Source organism: Sus scrofa, chromosome 1 (assembly GCF_000003025.6).
Source record: "Sus scrofa isolate TJ Tabasco breed Duroc chromosome 1, Sscrofa11.1, whole genome shotgun sequence".
Taxonomy (NCBI): domain Eukaryota; kingdom Metazoa; phylum Chordata; class Mammalia; order Artiodactyla; family Suidae; genus Sus; species Sus scrofa.
In genome coordinates this window covers 154842198-154861630 of record NC_010443.5, presented here as the reverse complement: position 1 = coordinate 154861630, position 19433 = coordinate 154842198, and the positions used below count along the sequence as shown (strand labels likewise).

The window sequence follows — 19433 nt, the reverse complement described above, 5'->3', positions numbered from 1 at the left end:
ATGATGAGATTTCACTCTCAAAGGCTCTGAAATGGGTCAGGGGAGTACATTAGTACACAAAATGCACATTTACTCTCAGGCTGAACTACCTTCAGGCAGAAATTTCATTCAGTATTTTTTTTCCAAACCATATGCAACCATATTGCCAATATCATCAGAGTATTAAGTACATTGTTGTAATAAAATACCAACAACATAAAAATGTATCTTATCTTGAACATAAACTCTGTTAGCAAATTCTAAGGGAGTGATTAAAGTCCAGAGATTAAATGCCCGTGTACTAATTGCTTTTTTTTCTTGAAGGAATATTGTCCTGAATTGCATTGGAAAAGATAAGTATACGTGGATTTCTGTCTTTTACTTATCTCTAAAACAAGTTGAGTATTAGTTTGAGCTTGTAGATCATTCCTTCCCAATTCTGCATTCAGTGACATCACATTGACAAAATCATCCAGAGTGGGAATGTTTACAGCATGGAAATCATTGAATGGTGTAAATCAGAAGATTTTTTTTTCCCCTCCCCAACACTAAGTTAACCAGCATAAAATTAATTTATAAAAACTTCATTATCATCTTCTTATAAATAATGTAAATCATTTCCTTGCTGAAATTTATTCTCCCTCTCCATTTGTATATATGTACCACATCTTCTTAATCCATCTATATGTTGATGGACACTGAGGTTGTTTCCTTGTCTTGGCAAGGTTTTTAGTAACAAATAGCTACAAGTTAGTTAAAGACATAAAATTATTCTCTTCCATAATGGGGTAGTTGAGAGAGTATGTTTATTTTAAAATAGTAGTTGTGGGCCAGGAAAGGTACATTTGACAGACATCCCCACAAGTAGAGACAGAGAATGAAGAGGGTAACCAGGAAGCGGTCAAGGTCAAGATCTCATTCTTAGTATCACTACACTTTTACAAACTCCTACCTTGAATTGGTCCTTCTTCTGTAACCCTAGTCTTTTAATTTTCCACATGCTGAAGTGCTTGCCTCAGACCACAAGAGTCAAAATCATTGGAATTTCTTTCACTTCCTTAGGAAATGTGTTCTGAGTACAACAGATTCACATATAGGCATTGGTGGCCTTCTCTAGAGCTTTAACCAATTATGACCCTGTTTTTTATGATTAAATTTTTCTGAATCAAATCTGACAATTAGGAGACAAAAAAATTAGGATATTCCAGAAGCCTATGAAAAAATACTTAGTATACTCACCACAGTGTATGTTCCCCAAAATATTATTATTGGGAATTATTATTATTATTATTATATTATTCCCAAAAATAATTTTTTTTTTTTTTTTTAATGGCTGAAACTGTGGCATATGGAAACACCCAAGCTAGGGACTGAATCTGAACTGCTGCTGCAACCTTCATCTCAGCTCTGGATCCTTTAACACACTGCACCTGGCTGGGGATTGAAACCATGCCTCTGCAAGCTCTAAGCTGCTGCAGTCAGATTCTTAACCCATTGTGGCACTACTGGAACTCCATATTTTGAGAAATGTTCAAAGGAAAAGGAGATGCTTAATCAACAAAGTGAGTTATTTTAGGGGGTATTATACATTACAGAAAAGCCACAACAAGTTAAATTTTGGAATATAAGTGAATTAAATTTGAAGACTTCATGAACTATACCACCTTCATGTTTTACAAATCAGAGTTTTAGCCTATTAGACTCTGGCAAAACCATGTTTTTATAGCACTCATCAGCTGCTGCCACTATGCAGAATGTTATGTTGCATTTAATGTATTATATAAAAAAATGCATTTAAAACACCATGTAGACAAAAGGCATTTCCTGTGAATTTATGCCTTATTTGGGGGTCAATGGTTGACATACCCCGGTGTAAGGGGCATGTGCGTTGGTGTGTGGGGGTGCTGGGTGATTGGCTAGCTATTCAGTAATTAGTGCTTTCATATTACATATACAATTGGAAATGGATCATGACTTCATGTGCTATTGGTAACTAAAATAATAACCATATATTCATACGGAGCAGTTTCTATTAAGAAGAAAATGCTAATTGTTCTTATTAGTCCTTTGATCTTTTTGATCTTTGGATGTTCTGAAATCTGTAGTAGTTTAGAGAAGCATAATGGGTTACACATATAAGGCATATGAGGGAGTTCTCGTCATGTGCAGGGGTTAACAAAGGAACCATGAGGTTGCAGGATTGATCCCTGGCCTCGCTCAGTGGGTTAAGGATCAGTATTGCCTTGAGCTTTGGTGTAGTTTGCAGATATGGCTCGGCTCCAGTGTTGCTGTGGGTGTGGCGTAGTCCTGCAGGCTACATCTCTAATTAGACCGCTAGCCTGGGAATCTCCATATGCCTCGGGTGCGGCCCTAAAAAGCAAAAAAAAAAAAAAAAAAGAAAGAAAGAAAAAAAGGCCTATGAACATTATCTTGTCTGGTATTATTGTAACCAAGCGGGACCCTATGATGCCTTCTCAGGAGAAGAATCACCACCACCTCCACACCAGCCCCTGCCCTACCATGTCATCCACCTGCCTTTTGTCTGTAGAGAAAATTTAGTCTGAGAATACATCTATTCAGAGAAGTGAGAAAATGCAGAAAGAAAGGAAAACAAGATAAAATAGCCACTAATAATATAGCCATTAATAATATTAATAATATGCCATTAAAAAATAACCATTAATAATGTTTAGCCATTAAACAAAGTCAAGGACCTTTAGTTCCTCCTTAAGGACTATAGATGATATTTTGAGTCATGTCTTTTGAGCTATTTTACAGACACTGAAACTTCCACTATGTGGAAGAATTTAACTGTTGCTGCCCACAAACATGCAGATAGCTTGGTATGATGAAGGTTGATGATGTTGACTCTGGATTACCTCACCACCAGCTAATCAGAAGAATGTCCATGAGCTGATCACACACCCCACAACCTGCCTCCCTCACCTTGTCTTTAAAAACCTTTCAGATCTCCCGTCGTGGCATAATGGTTAACGAATCTGACTAGGAACCATGAGGTTACAGATTCAATCCCTAGACTTGCTCAGTTGGTTAAGAATCCTGTATTGCCGTGAGCTGTGGTGTAGGTTGCCGACGCAGCTTGGATCCCGCATTGCTGTGGCTCTGGCATAGGCCAGCGGCTACAGCCCCAATTATACCCCTAACCTGGGAACCTCCATATGCCGAGGGAAGCAGCCCTAGAAAAGGCAAAAAGACCAAAAAAAACACCCAAACAAAAAGACATCTTTCCCTGAAAGCCTTCAAGGAGTTTAAGCATTTTCAGCACTACCTGCCCTGGACTCCTTGCTGGGCGCCCTGCAATAAATGCTTCACCACAGCCCAGTGTCAGCAGATCAGCTTTACTGCACAGACCTTAAGGCAGAAGTCCATTTCGTAAAACTGATAAACATATCTGCTCTCCTTGAAGCAAGGCTAGGGCCCTGTAGATTTACCTGCATGTCATCCAGCTTCCCACCCAACTTTGGCATCTCCTGGCTTCTTAAATTCCCAGCCTGGGGTCTCAAGAGGTGTGATTTGCAATCTACAGATCTAGAGGAACTTCATTTTAGATATGGGGAAGCTGATACTCACCAAAGCAAAGGATAAATAGGGAGTTTAAAAATATTTTTTTCCTTGCTGGTTGCATTTTTCCCCTGCTCTGAAGTCTGAAATACACTGACTAAAGTGGCCTTAGAACACTGACTAAGGTGGCCTGCCATTCCCTGCAGCTGGACTAAACTTCAGTTTTCTTCCAGACTCTAGACTTCTGACCTCCTTTATCTTAAAACACTTACTTTAGAAAGTTTGTAATTGTAAATCTTCCTCTGCCCCTTTGAGATGTAAATCTTTTTCAAAAGCCTCTTGCCAGTTTTACAGCCCGCAAATGTCTTTCTCAAGGACCTGGGAGCCAAGCCTTTGAAATTAGATTGTGGAGGAAGGTGGTGCCCAACCCCCCACCAGTCTCAGTGAGGCTGGGAGGGAAACCTAACTTCAGAGGGCTCCAAATTGTAAAACTACCTCTTATCACAAAGACATTTACTTTTGAGGCAGAATACTAACTCAGGTAGTAAGCGTAGACGCATGGGCTGTGATGGATTTTTTGATATGGCTATTGATTAACATTTGTGGCTTAAGGTTCCAGGGAGTAACATCTCCACAGGAAGGTATACCTATGCCCAAGAGGACCTTAATCTCTAACCCACTCCTCAACTGATAGAAAAGGAATGGTGCCTGGTCTGAGGGAAGAGAAAGGCAAAGAAATCATAAAACTTATGGGACATTTCCACCCCTAAAGCCCCTATTGGACAAGGACTGATATAGGTAATCAGGAAAGGCCAATGAGAGAAAAACCACATCTTTCTGGACCCCACGTTGGTACCCGCCCCCATCTTTAAAGGATAAAAAAACCCTATAGGAAAATAGGGTGGGGCCCTTCTCTCCCCTCCCGTAGCCCTGGGAGCTATTTGCTTTCCTGTAATAAAGACTTTGCTTGCTTGCTGACTGTTCTCAAAAGTTCACTCTTCAGCTGCATGAACAAGAACCAGTAACATCTTTCCCGCATCACTTTCTCTTGGGGTAAAGCCAATTAGCAAACACACTGGCCTAAGATACTTTCCTAAATCCAGCTCCTAAAAACCCTCCAGCCCTTCTGTTTTAAGGGATTGAGTGTAGACACAGTTTTTAACTCTCGCCCCTATTGCAATAGCCTTCAATAAAGTCTTCTTTACCTATTTAATGTTGGTGCCAATTGAAAGCTTGATTCTGCTACTTAACTTGAAATTCTTATACCTCTGTAAAATTAGGTTTATCAAATTAGGATTGCCTAATATAGGAGTGATTCTGATAGTCAAATGAGCTAACATATGAAATATCTTTAGCACAGTGCCTGACAATAATAATAATAATAATACTAATAAGTGAAGTTGTTACACTACTAAATTATCAGGGAGGACATTAAATTGTCATTTTTCTGTCTTGAAATGGCCATATAGTCTACTATAATAATGCTATTATCATAATTCTTTCTCTTTTCATTGCAGTGTTAACATCTGAGGTTTATTATGCAATTAAGTAAATTCCTAACTATTTAGGGACATTTAGCTAACTTGTGAATTAATCTTTTCACCTTTCATGTTAGACTTGGCCCACACATGGCTTTTTCACTGGCAATTAGCACCTCCTCTGTTTGGGCTACCACTGCCAGCTTATTCACACCTCTCCAGAGTAGATCAAGGAAAGGGAAAGAGATAAAACCCCCAAACTCAGTCACCAGCATTGCTTATGAACAATGAAGTAAAGTGATTCTGAGGCATGTGATGGTTGAGGATTCTGTCTTTCAATGTATTTCTGGCTTTTTGCCCTGATGGCTTCTGATAAGATCAGTGGCCTGTTGGCTCTGGATCAAAGGTAAAGAAATTTTATTTTATTATTTTGGAAAGAGAGTGATGAGTTCTTTTAACACTTGCTCACTTGAAATTCAGTTCATTTCTGAAACTGGGTGCTTTGAGAATTACATAGTTCACCTATAAAGTAAACTAGGCACCAAAAGTTGAATAAATATACCTACTTAATAAATTCATTTCAACCAGACCCAGTGAATACAAATGAAGAGAGATTTTTTAACTTTGCCACAGTTCAAACTCTTTGGACACAGGTTTGAAAAGCTATAGAAATGCATAGATCGGCTTTATAAGGCATGATTAAAACTGTATTTTAATGATAACATTTCATATTTGTTGAAATTTTTAAAAAAATATTTGCTTAAAAATTTATCTACACTTTGATTTTTTTTATTATTCCAAGGCCTGTTAGCAAATATTGCTAACCACTACCTATTGAGAGTAAGTTAACTAGGTCTTCGGGTATCATTGGGAAGATTAAAATCCCAAAAACCATTCTAAAGCTCTCTGTACCCCATCTTTTTTTAACTCCATATTTGAGTTTTATTGAAATAGACTGCCTGTCAGAGATTAGGACTGAAGAGTAGGTAATCTATTTCAACTTCTCTTTTTTTTTTTTTTTTTTTTTTGCCTTCAGAGATATAAAAAATACATCAAAGAAGTATTTTTTGTCACTGTTTTGCCTTTTGATCCTTGATAGTCAAAGACTTAAAGTACATTCACTTGGTTGTACTGGTGAGATATTAAAAAAAAAAAAAAGAAAGAAAGAAAGAAATCATACACTATGCTGGTTAAGGGGAGTGGGGAGGGAATGATGAAAAATAATGCACCTCCCAGCATCCTGGACACAGTTGCAGAGAAACAGCTGGTCCTCCATCTAGCAGACAGGTCCTCAGATGATGTTCCAAGGATGAGATCTAGGTCCTCCAGGGAGTGAGAATGGAAAGACAGAAGTGTCTTCCTTTCTCCGCTGGGAGTTCTTAATGCTAAACTTCCAGCTCTTGGAGCCAAAAAAACTGACTTCATAAAGGTTTTCAGGCCATGTCTTTTTCAGAGAATCTTAAGGTAGTCTTAGGAAAAAGCTGTGGTGACTACGTTTCAGTTATTTATTAGCATGGGAGTGACACAGTAGGGAAAAGTGCAGCGTACTAAACCAAAGAAACTTTTGCTTAGAAATAAAATATACCTCTTGCAACTCCTTACACAAAAGCCTCAGTGGCCTCTGTGAGGTCTTAAGTAAGTCTTTGTGGGATGAAAGAATAGATTCTGCCTGAGTTGTGGTTATAGAACCACTCAGGCTTGAGGGGTATAATTAAAGCTTTTTCAATCATTTGTGTCAGTGAGAGCTTGGCTTCTAGTGGAATGTGAAAATAAATTCTTTGTGGAAAGAGAATAGTAATCGGGCCGAATTTGTGAAATGTTAAGCCTGTTTTAAAGAGTTGTTAGAAGTTACCATAATGAAAAATCACGGTTGGTCACTTCTGATCTAACAATTAGCTCATGTTTATAAATCACAGACAGACATATATATTTTGAATATAATTATAGGTATATCAATGTAGTGTTTAATACATAGTACTGTCAAAATATACCTTTGTAACCTAATTTTTTATAATTTTATGTATATGTTTAAGTCTACATACCAACATCTAGTATTCCATTTACAAGGTTCCTAGCATTATCAATGTATTATTGAAAATATTTTAAAATCACATTCAGTGGTGTCTTTATTTAGAATAATCATATACTTCTATATTTTGAATTATTTATTTTATTTATAGAAATGTGGTTATAATATATTCATTAAAGTTCTCCAAAAAGACAGGAGGGAGTGAAATCAAAGGAAAGATACATGGCCAGATATATTAAAAGTATCATTACTCCTTTTTCTAAAAATACACTAATAAAAATGTCTTCATTCTGTTATAGTTACAATATTGTCTTATTTCGTTATGTCTTTTGGCTGGCAATATCTTGAAAAATAAGACTCTGTAACTTTCTTTCTTCTGCTGAATATTTACTTTGTGGCATTGCTGCAGCTGTGACATAGGTTGCAGCTCCTGCTCAGATTTTATCCCTGGCCCCAGGAACTTCCACATGCTGCATGGGTGGCTGAGAAAGAAAAAACAAAAAATGAAAAAATAAATAAATTTCCTCCACCCTCCCTACTATTGCTAATGACCAACAATACTCCCCAACAAGCCTCACTCTGCATTTGTGCACCAGATTTTTCTATCAAAAGAGAGAACCTAAACTTTTTATCTTATTTCTACTATGTTATTAATTAAATTTACCTTCATGAACATATCCATCAACATAAAACATTTGAGTAAATTACATTTTTCTCTTTTTTATGGCCGTACCTGCGGCATAAGGAAGTTCCCAGGCTATGGGTCGAATTGGTGCTGTGACTCTAAGCCTATACCACAGCCACAGCAATGCCAGATCCCTAACCCACTGAGCAAGGCCAGGGATCGAACCTGCAATCTCATGGTTCTTAGTTGGATTCGTTAACCACTGAGCCATGACGGGAACTCCAGAAAAGGCCTCTCTTGACCCAAGTCTTCTCTACCTATTTCTCTACTCTCCCTTTTCAACAAAACTTTAAGGAAATTTTCTATGTTTGCTTTCTATAATTTATTTCTTCCCATTCTTTATTTAAGTCAAGTGATGACACAATTGATTGGGCAACCAGAATATTATTGAGAATAAAAAGGAATGTCTAGAACACTCCCTGGTATGTAGTTGACCATAAATAATTGTAAAAATGAGTAAATGGATGAATAAATTTATTTTCCATCACTGCTACTTCTAAAACTTGGAGTTCCCGTTGTGGCTCAGTAGTTAACGAATCCAACTAGGAACCATGAGGATATGTGTTTGATCCCTGGCCTTGCTCAGTGGGTTAAGGATCTGGTGTTGCTGTGGCTGTGGTGTAGGCTGGCAGTCACAGCACCAATTTGACTCCTAGACTGGGAACCTCCACAGGGTGTGGCCCTTAAATAACAAAAAACAAAAAAACCCCACACAACTCAATTTATCCTTTTTCTTATGTAAGAAATTGATTTAAATCAGAAATCTGATCAAAATTCTCTATTAGCAACTAAGAGGGAATAAGGTCCAAATTCTTCAGCCTGGAAAAAGGACTTGATAAATACGTAAGTACTCATTTAATTTTCCATTGTTACCTATGTTTCTGTATTCAGCACACACAGATTTTTACATGTCTCTCCAAAAACGTATCTGATCTTTTCTGAGCTTTTGCACATAGCTTTTTTTCATATAATGACTCACCTCTATTTTTTTCTATTGTGAAAGTCTCCACATTTTGCTATTTTTTTCCTAACCAAGCATTCTTTAGAAATATTCTTACCTGTGCTTCTATTTCCATAGTAATTATTTTGCATCCATTATATAACATATGTGACAGCATCCTTTGAATTAGAATCATTTATATATATGTTCCTCTCTACAGAAGATTACACAGTATCTATTATTTAATCTTATTTTCTCTATCTTTATTTTAAATTGCTCACTTTGCCTACTTCAGTGTTTAATACAAAGTACTTGCTCCAGAAACATTTATGATATGTAAATATATCAAGAAAGCTAAATAAAAGGCAATTTAAAAATAATTTCAGCTATGCTCAAGATTTAACCAATATCTATTCAGTGCTCTTTATTTGATTGTTGTTTTTTTTTTAACCCCCAGTGTTATTGAACTACAGGTTATAATCATAAAGCTGGCAAAATCTTACATTTTTTTATGTCAAGAGAAAGTGTTTCCCATAAATAATTTTAAAAGTATAATTTTTTTTTTTTTTTTTTTTTAGGGTCACAGTAGCAGCATATGGAGATTCTCAGGCTAGGGGTCTAATCAGAGCTGTAGCTGCCAACCTGTACCAGAGCCACTGCAACATCACATCTGAGCATCATCTGCAAGCTACACCACAGCTCACAGCAACGCCAGATCCTTAACCCAGGAATCAAGGTCAGGGATCGAAACTGCATCCTCATGGATGCTAGTCAGATTCATTAACTACTGAGCCACAACAAGAACTCCCTAAAAAGTATAATATTTTCAAATCCAGGTTACATAAAAAGGACGTTGATTTGTTTTCATTTGTTAGTTTTTAAACCTTTAAGCACTTGGGTCAAGAAAGTTATTTTGAAAATATTTTCCTATTGAAAGTAGCCCAAAATAGATGGTGCCTTGAGATTTAATTTGCTAATTCTCAGGACAGAAATTTATTGGTATTCAATGGCTTTGCAGTATTCATCAGGAAACTCTGCCATGCCAAGCACAAGTGCTTTAGGGCATCCAATCATCTGCAGAGCCCTGGAGGTAAGTGCCCATCAAAGTGGAGCCTCCTGGAAGGTGGAGGACAGAGGGAGAAAGAGGCCTTGTAGTAGAGCTTGCCGGGAATCTTTCCTTGCTGCTTTCCATCACAGGCTTTCTAGGAACACTTGTCTTAGTCTTCTTGTCTTAGATTTCTTGTGCTGTTATAACAAATTACCATAGATGGGGATGCTTGAACGTCTTGCAGATGGCTGTCTTTTTATTATATCCTTAGATAAAGGAGAGAGAAACATCTAGCATCCCTTCCTTATCTTATGAAGGCACTAATCCCATCATGAGGACCATCCTCATGGTTTCATTGAAACTTAATCGCCTCTCAAAGGCCTCTCCTCCCAATATCGTCACATTAGGGGGTATGGCTTCAACCTGAATGTTGGGGACATAAACATTCAGCCCATAACACTTCTATTGTCTGCTTAGTCTATATTAACTGTAGGGCCCTTAAACCCTTTATACTTTGAGTGAGTTATCTTTTGTTGTATATTAGGACTCTAGTGACCTAAGAGCAGAATCACATAAAAGGTAGTATCTTATATTCTAAGTTTGGTTCTAACGCTTCTCTCTCTGCCATATAAAGCAAGTCATTTACATTCCTGGCCTCAGCATTCTTAGATGTAGACAAATGGAGTTAGGCTGGATGAGCTCATGGCTTCTTTCCAACTGTAAAATACCAAGATTTTCTGATAAAGATAAACTTCTTTCTTGTATTGAAAATTAAAATTAGTCTGAATTAGATACTGGACTGTCTTATAATTTATTGCTCTGACATTGAAAATCTTGGTGCAAAATACCTATAAAACAATTTTTCAGTTTTCCTCTAGTACAAGGTTAGCAGAGAACAAAACTTCTACCAGTTTGCCTCCTAGACTTTCTAGGTGAATTTCATTCCATTTTATTCTGAGTATTTAGTGAAATTCAAATTTCAGCAGATTAGCTACCCTCTTTAGCTCATGATGCCCTCAGTGGTTTCTAATTTGTGACTCTGTGATGGAATTATCCATCTGATCTATGTTTATCTCTACATTCAGCTCAATTTCAATGCCGGCTGAAAAACCATCCCTGGCCCCCAGGGTTCCCAGTTCTAAGCACTGACACCCATCTTCTCAGCCAATAGTGAAGCTTACCTGGGCACTTTCAGCTGGGAGCACAGTCCAGATGGTTTGGCACATAGAGTATTGTCTTGGTTACATTTTGATATGGTATGAAAGGTATTACTTTCTGAACATCTTATCATGAAAGAAGTCCTTGCATTCTGGAGCTTTCCAGATGTAAAATGTTTATAACATGTTTAACTCATTATTTTTCATAGAAAGTGAAAGATGCTATAAAGTAATATTCAGAATTACACGGTACCATCAGAACCACAGATGTCTGGGAGAGCCAGTGTGAGCTGGGATCCCCGTTTTTATGGCTATTATATGTGGGATGTTGTGTCAACCAGCTACCATTGCAGTCTTGGTTCTATCTGACCAAGGTGTTAACTGCTGCGCTTGGGTTAACTTTCTGAGAAGGGCACCAAAGGTTGTATTTTATACTTCCAAATGAAACAATTCTTGGTACGCAGCATGAAAATGTGTGAAAATTAGTAGTAAGCATTCAGTATGTAAATGGTTTTGATTGTGAGTTTTTACACATTTAGGATACAAAATATGGATGTCTTTAGCCACCAAACCAACTGTGGCTACAGTGGGAAAGCTGATTGCAGGAGTTTGAGTATGGAAAATCCTGAGAATAGAATGGTTCTGTGGGACATGAAAAAGTCACAAGGCAATCACTACCTCAGACAGAAGTGGGGGTGGTACAGGAAACCCTGAAAGAGGAGGAAGGATGGTGTGACAGGAGCCAGACAGCCCTTTTACCTTCTCCTCCACATTCCATAACACAGGCCTCTTACCTCCTCATTCAAGAGCCACATATGGATGGGCAGACATGTGTGGTTGTGTGATGTTATGTGAGTTGTAATGTACCTGGTGGGCAAGGGATTTCTTCCTACACCCCTCTCCCTAGAAGTTATTAATAATCAATTAAATGTTAGTGTCTTTTAGGCCAAATTCAAAGAGAAGTTTCGAGGACTTACTCAAAACATCATGAAATTGAGCTCATGGCAATCTCAAAATAGCTTACATGTGAGCTTTTTATTTTGACTCTGTTTTCCACTAAAATTCATACAAGGAAAAAGACATAAAAATGTTTGTGGTTTTTCTGAATGGAAATACCACCAGGGAATGATCTCAGTTATGGAAGAATCTACTCTAAAATTCTGGAAAACACATAAAAATCATTTTTCCTTGTTTTGCTTTTTTTTTCCTGTAAAGACAGGAGGGGCAGTGAAAATTTTCAAAGGGATTCAGTAATGAAAGTCTGTATTCTTAGTAGACTGAAAATTATCCTGTCTTTCTATAAGACTTTTCTATAAAGGTGGCTGAGCCCTATACCATTAAGGATAATTTTTTTAAAATCCTCTTGTAAATTCCTCAGTATTAAACTATGCTCATATAACCTTCAAATCTCTTCTATAAACAATTCTTGATGAGTAACAATTCCCAAAAATTATCTGTTAGTAATTCCTTACCCTAAATATCATTCACTTTGAGAGCTTTGGTGAGTGAGAGAGAGAGAAAGAGGCATTGTGTTCACATCGTGTTCATGTTTACATGTATGTGAGAAAGGGAAGGAAAACTGACCTTTTCACATTGAAGAAATGTTTCTCTTTCATCATTCCAGTAATAGTGAAAAGTTTCATAGTAAGATGATGCAGGACTGAGTCAACCTGAGATGTTTGGTTTTGCATATCTTCCATGGCTTCTCCTGGGCAAGCAGCCACCCTGGTGTTTCTCTGGGGCCATGACACACTACTGCAGAACTACCATGTGACCTTTATCCTCTTAGTTTCCAGGGCATATACCACATTCCCACCAACAAAGGGGTAACCGCTCTTTGATATTAACAATGAGATATCATGCATGCACAGATACATCAACAGTTTTCTGGATAGCTCAGGTACCCTCATAGGTCATAGAATTAAAACATCATGAATCAAGAGAAACTGCTTTTGTCTCAGTAGCCTAGGAAAAAATTATACATAGCCTGCCATCTTCTACCAAAAAGGCAAAGAAGAGTTTGAATTATCAGTTAAAACATCTAGAATGGACTTTATTTTTAGAAATACCCAATGGTCCATTCTTAAAACCCTTGATATTTGATTTAATCACAGTGTTTTAAATAAAGAGGCAAGCTTTTACTAAGAGGACCCATTGATGCATATTTATATACATATATTTTTGTAACACATGCCCAAATCTCCTCTTGTTTCTGTCACTTTGCAAAACAATGATGATAACCATGATTGATGTTATTCCCAGAAGAGAAGATATTTACAAGAGTTTGGGTGTCAGGATCTCCAACAACACAACTACTCAGCAGCGTATCCAGTACCTCACTGTGAGGGGAATATGTGACCATTGGCAGACCCACAAGCTGGACCAAAACATTTTACTCAGTTCTTGACCCTCCCCAGCCCCATCCTTGGGATGTACTTTCCACCTACAATTCCTCTGTTAGCAACTGTTTCAAGTACGAGTATCCATGAGGATGTGGTTTCTATCCCTGGCCTTACTCAGTGGGTTAAGGATCTGGCGTTGCTATGATCTGTGTTATAGGTCACAGACGCGGCTTGGATGGATCCCATGTTGCTGTGGCTGTGGTGTGGGCTGGCAGCTGCAGCTCTGATTTGACCCCTAGCCTAAGAACTTCCATATGCTTCAGGTGTGGCCCTAAAAAGCAAAAAAAAACAAAAAAAACCCTGCCACCTACCAATCTGGAGTGATGGGCCTTTTCAGTCTCTCCTTCCCTCCATGTACAGTGGCCAGTTTCAGATTTCACCCAGGAAAATGCAGGCCCTGTACAGCATGTAGATCCTCCAAATGCCCCCTCCCCATCCCTGGGGTAGCCCCTGCAGCCTGTAGAGAGGGAGTGGGGGATGTTCCCTCTGATGTTTGTGTGCAGATGAGTGTGGTTGAGACCCGCATGGAGTGCAGCCTCTGTCCAGCCCCACAGTGATTCTATCTGTGTGGGAGTGAAGGACCTGAAGCAGCCAGTGGGCTGAACTCAGCATTTGGCTGGTACTTACTTTTGGGCCCTGGCCATTAACCCTTTACACTGACTGCTGGGCTAGTCTAAGGGGACTGACCCTGTAGCTTGGACAGTGGAAGCCCAAGGGTGGATGATCATGAATAAACTTTTGTGGGGTCAGGATGTGTGGAAAGACATTTATGTTTACCTTCAGGGGCCTGAGGCCGTCCTCACTGATTTTTCAAGCACTGGGCCATGAGGCATTGCCACTGTCTGGCAATCAGGATGCTGATGTCCCAGCCCAGATCTGAGTCCCTGCAACTGAGCCTTCAGGAGATAATGGCAAAGGAGCTGCGTTGGAAAAGTGGCCACCACAGCACCAGGTGCAGTGGTCATTGCCAGGGCTGATGTGCTGCCTTTGACATATGGTGACTTGGCTAAGGCAGTAACAGCATGTCCTGAGTGTTCTAGTTACCCTAGACAGCTGCCAGAGGAGTCTGGGGCCATTTACCAGAGTTCTCAACCAGTGAGGGACTGGCAGATTGATTATTTTGACCTCCTTTTTCTGAGTGAGGGTTCTGAATATGCCTTAGTTTGTGTACACTCTGAACCTGCTCTAATCCAAGCTTTCTCCTGTCATTGTGGAAACCAGGCTGCCTCCATCAGGGAATTAGAGAGACTAAGTACCACCTATGGATACTCTCATCACATAGACAGTGACCAGGGGTTACATTTTAAGGTCATGTTGTGCAAGACTGGGTAAAAGAACGTGATGATGATTTGAAGGTCCATCTCCCCTAGAACCCATAAGCATCAGGTTTGGTAGAAAGGAAAAATGGAATATTAGAGCAGCATGAGTTATTAACATAAAACCACCTTGGCAGGCTGGACTAAAGGACTGTCCCAGACTTGAACGTATTTGAATGATCAACCAATATATTAGACTGGGGACCCCTGCTGAGACATCCAACATGGTAAAAGTCTAAAAGACAGCCATGGCCCCCTCTTTCACTGTGGATCAAGGTGCTCTGCGGCTGAAAATGCCAAGGCCCACCCTACTTGGGAAAGGCATTACCTATTGGAATTTGCAATAGGACTTTCTGCCAGGGTGGGTGAGTTACTACTTCTTGCCCCTGGGGGAAGGGGAGCTACTCAATCCCAAAGGGATCCCATTGTCCTAACTCAAGATTATACCTGGAGTGCATTATACCTGGAATGGAATATACACCTGGAAAGAGAAGAGAAGTTGGGGGTCTTGGGCTGGCATATCTCACTTTCAGTTCAGATGGCACTGCTCCCCCAGCCAATATCTATGGTTGGCATACTAGTTCCAAGTTCCCAAAGCTTTAGCCACATTAACATATAAGGATCAGGAAACAAATGCAGTTCTTCCCAGACCAGTTCCTACTAAACATCTGTCTTTTTGATGTTAGTCTTTTGCTGATTCTGTGGTGTCTGGTCATGGGATGGGCACCTGATATAAATCCCTTTCTAGGGTGGGCCCACCTGTGTGCTCAGCAAAGGAATCAATCTAACTGCTGGTTATATGGGCAGCAGCTCATCAGAACTGCCATGCTGGGAATCACCACTCCAGGGAGGGGATTGGAAAGCCTTAAAGTAGCACAGGAAGTAAGAACAGGTTAGGAAAGGACTGATACTCTTAATTCATCCATTATTACCAAATCAGATGTAAGGACCTGGCCTGTGGCACACACTAGTAATACCACTTCCATGGGTACTATTATTTTTCTGTTAATCAAACTACATAGCCAGACCATCAACCTGCTGACTGGAAGAGTCGTAAAAATACCATCTTCAAAACCATGGATGTGTGCCTATGCTCTGATGAGGGATGGGTTTTGGACATTTGAACACCTGGGAACCTCTATGTTTGGGAACACAGAATCTCTCTAAACAGAACCAACCCACCTATTCCAGGGATACTGTATGAATATTGCCAGAACTGTGTAGTTATTCTTCCACACTGAAGGAACGTGACTGCTCATGCTGCCCAGGTACTTAAAGGGTGGCTCTAATGGGACACAGTGGTAGTGTGGCACCATCTTTGGCTGTGCCCCCCACCTGGATATTTGGGTTGCTGCAACCTGGGTTTGTCCTCCACACAGGGGAGAATCCATTTGAAAGTAACAAAAGTTGCCAACTTCCCCCTCCTCCAGGCCAGGTGGGCAAATCTGTTTTCCACTGGTAAGATCTTTTGGCTGCCATCTTTGTTCCCTCTATTGGAGAACCTTATAGAGCTCATAGAAGCCCTTACTACATTGACCCAGCAAACCTTAAATTACAGCCAACAAAACCTGCCTTGATGTAAAACTGAAATGTCTCCCATGAGAAACTTTCTCCAAATTAGGATGATCTTGGACACTATCAGCCTCATAAGGAGGCACTTGTGTTCCTACCTGATGAGTCTATTCATGTATCATCTTTCTTTAGTCACATAAGGACACAAGTGAACATCCTGTGAGATCTGGCCTCTGGTCTAGGGGACTTAATAAATCAGTGGCTCAGGTCACAGGGCTTTTGGTGGAAAAAAAAATGCTGCTTATTTCAGGACTCATTGTCTAGATCTGTGTTTCTCTTGCAGGTGCCTGCACTGCTGCTGTGTATCTGCCTTTGGTGCAGCCAGAAACCAGCCACACGAACCTTGGTACCAGTGAACTTGTGCTGGCCACTGGGCATTAGGGCATTGACTACAAGAGCCGATCAGAGGGGTGGGGTGTAGAGGGGTACGGGTAATAAAGAGGATGTGACCTCAGGTTGATGCTCCAGCTGGACCTTGGCAACTGAAGGCTCCTCCCTCCTCCCCCACCCTTGGGGTGTATATTTCACCCATTGCTGGCAAGGGGGGAGCCATTTCAAGGTCACTGCCTTGAGAGAGCAACGTGGAGACCATCTGCCCTGAAAATGGACTGAACACCAAGCGCCTGTCTACTCACCTCTCAGCGAAGGAGACAAGCCCTTTAAGTAAGTTCCCTGGCTTGTTAGAACTACCTTCCAGGGTTTGGGTGATCCACCTCTTCCTGTGGTCTCTCCCTGCCCTCTTTCCCGGGGTCAGTTTCAGATTTCACCAGGGATTTTTCCTGAAGTTCCCTGCCTTTCAGCAGCAAACAGGTGTGTTAACATGACTCGCAGGACATCCTATAGATGTAGACGCAGCAGGTGCGGGTAGGTGGATGGCACAGAGAACTGCACCTGGTGTAGAGCAGGCACCCCCACCTGGCCACTAACTGTGCAGTTTCGTCCACTTCTTCTGACGTTTGGCAACTTTACTGTCTGAAAAAATCCAGAAAAATAGTTCTCAAACGATGCTCTTACAGCATAGGCAATGCTTCTGATTGAATAGAGCAGTTCTGCGAAAATTGATTAATGGCGATTCTCACCCTCCAATTAACAGAAGTGAAACAACTTTTGTGCCAAAACACGGAGGGAGGATTAACATTCTGACGCGGACATTCGGAGTGACCTGGGTTGGGCTGTTTATTTTTCCCTCGTGAGCCCAACACTTCATCTGTCAAACAGTAAAATTAATACACCCCCTGTGAAACCACTCTGGGGGTCAAGAGAAATTTGTACAACAGCTGAGTACTGTGTCTAGAATACAGTTGATATTCAAAATTAATAATTTTATGTTTTGCACTTCCCATTTATCTGGACTGCAGCATTCTTTTGTGTTTAGAATCATGCAGTTCAATAGCACTAATTACTGTTCTCCTCTGGACAGGAGCATTGTGGTAACAGCTCAAAGGAAGTAGAAGTGAAATACTAGTTGAACTGGAAAGACAGATTCAATCATAATGTTCACTTATGTGTCACAGAAATGTAATTTTGTGTTGATGTGTGTGCAAGAGAGAGATATCTAAAGAAAGCCAGAGAGATGAGAGCCAGAGATATTGAAGGAAGATAACATCACAGAAGGGAATGGTCTGAAATGTGTATTGCTTTGGCATCTCATTTCACCCAGTATTTCTGATTATTGGAAAATTATAGGCCAATGGTGTGGTGTGTGTGATGTGTGTGTATATGTGTGTTTCCAATTGTTTAGAGACGACAATAAAAAGGATTTTAGATTAATCAGTGGCTGAGGGCCAGGTGGAATATAATGATGGATTGCCAAAGAAACCACCCCACAAGAGACAGCCAGAGGTATGATAAAAGAGAAATACATATTTATACCTTGTTCAAAGTAGCTTACTTCAGGTGCATTCAGAAAATTGTTTTCCTCTATGAGGGTTTGATGGTGCATTGACTTGCAGCTAACCAACCTTGTCATTTAGTGCTTGGGACAGCTGTCCTTTCTTTGTGAAAATGCTTGGATACCCAGGAGAAGTTGAAATTGAAATTTTTATTTACATTACAGTGATGATGCTTTTTATCAAATACACAAAGAGAGGAAACCACAATCTATAGCATTATTATATATCATCATACATTCTTTTTTTTTGGTCTTTTTGTCCTTTTAGGGCCACACCAAAGGACAAAAGGTTCCCATAGGGAGGTTCCCAGGCTAGGTGTCTAATCAGAGCTGTAGCTGCTGGCCTACACCGGAGCCACAGCAACGCCATATCTGAGCTGTTTCTGCGACCTTTACCACAGCTCACGGCAACGCCGGATCCTTAACCCATTGAGGCCAGAAATACGAACCCGCAATCTCATGCTTCCTAGTCAGATTCGTTTCTGCTGCACCATGACGGGAACTCCCACACATTCTTACTTATTTAATATAGGGATCAAAATACAGATTCCCTTGTAATTATATTGTTTGCTATTCTGAAATAATGTCTGTTTCTCTTTAATTAGGGAGCACATTTCCTGTTGAATTATTGGAGAGAAAACTCTGCCTGGAAACTTAAAGTGACTTAATAGTTATGTTTCTAGTAGAAAACCAAGGTTCTACCTATCTGCTATCACCAGAAACTTGGAAAAGTAGTAAGAAAAAGTGTAATAAGTCAGGAATGAATATTTGGTGAACTGACAGCAAATTTAAGGGTAATACAAAATGAGATAATTTTGCTACTTTTTCTTTCTTCTTTAAAAATCATTGACGAACTCAAAATGTACTAGCCCTAAAACTTCTGTATCTAACTTTATTTCTGCTTCTAATCACATTATCTTACCTTATATTTCACTTTACTAAATTTGTAGCAGAATGCAGTATTTTTGGATAGATGCAGAACTTGCATTTTATGAATTCCAGACAAGATAGAGAAGGGAAAATGCCTCTAAGCTACACAGTCTTTGCTTGTGTTGGATGTGGAACAATTTGCAGGCAATCCAAATGACTCATATATTTGGACTGCTGAAACACTAAAAATCTCTCTTCCGTTTTGCCATTATCTCCCCATCTTTCTTTTTCTGGCCTTTCCTCCTACATCCTTTCATAGTCATAATTTATATACACCAAGAAATATATCACAATGTTGAGTAAATACACAGATCTATGACATCAGAGTTTGAAGAAATCAATCTGAGAGAATAATAAAAATAATAATGTAAATCTCAGGAGTTACACTTGTACAATTAATATATCGTCCTTTTAAGTTTTTGTCAAATTGTTTTTATGAAGAGTTTTAAATTTCTTAAATTTCTTATTCTGTTTCTGACTCTTG

The 19433-nt window shown here is 39.6% G+C and overlaps 1 long non-coding RNA gene across 1 annotated transcript in view; it reads left to right on the top strand.

Annotated features, from left to right (window-relative positions):
- The window catches only part of LOC110261617, a 75780-nt gene extending 57441 nt beyond the window's left edge, over positions 1-18339 (top strand). The window contains exon 3 of the long non-coding RNA XR_002345981.1: positions 16412-18339. This is a non-coding gene — a long non-coding RNA (uncharacterized LOC110261617). The remainder of the gene's footprint in view (positions 1-16411) is intronic.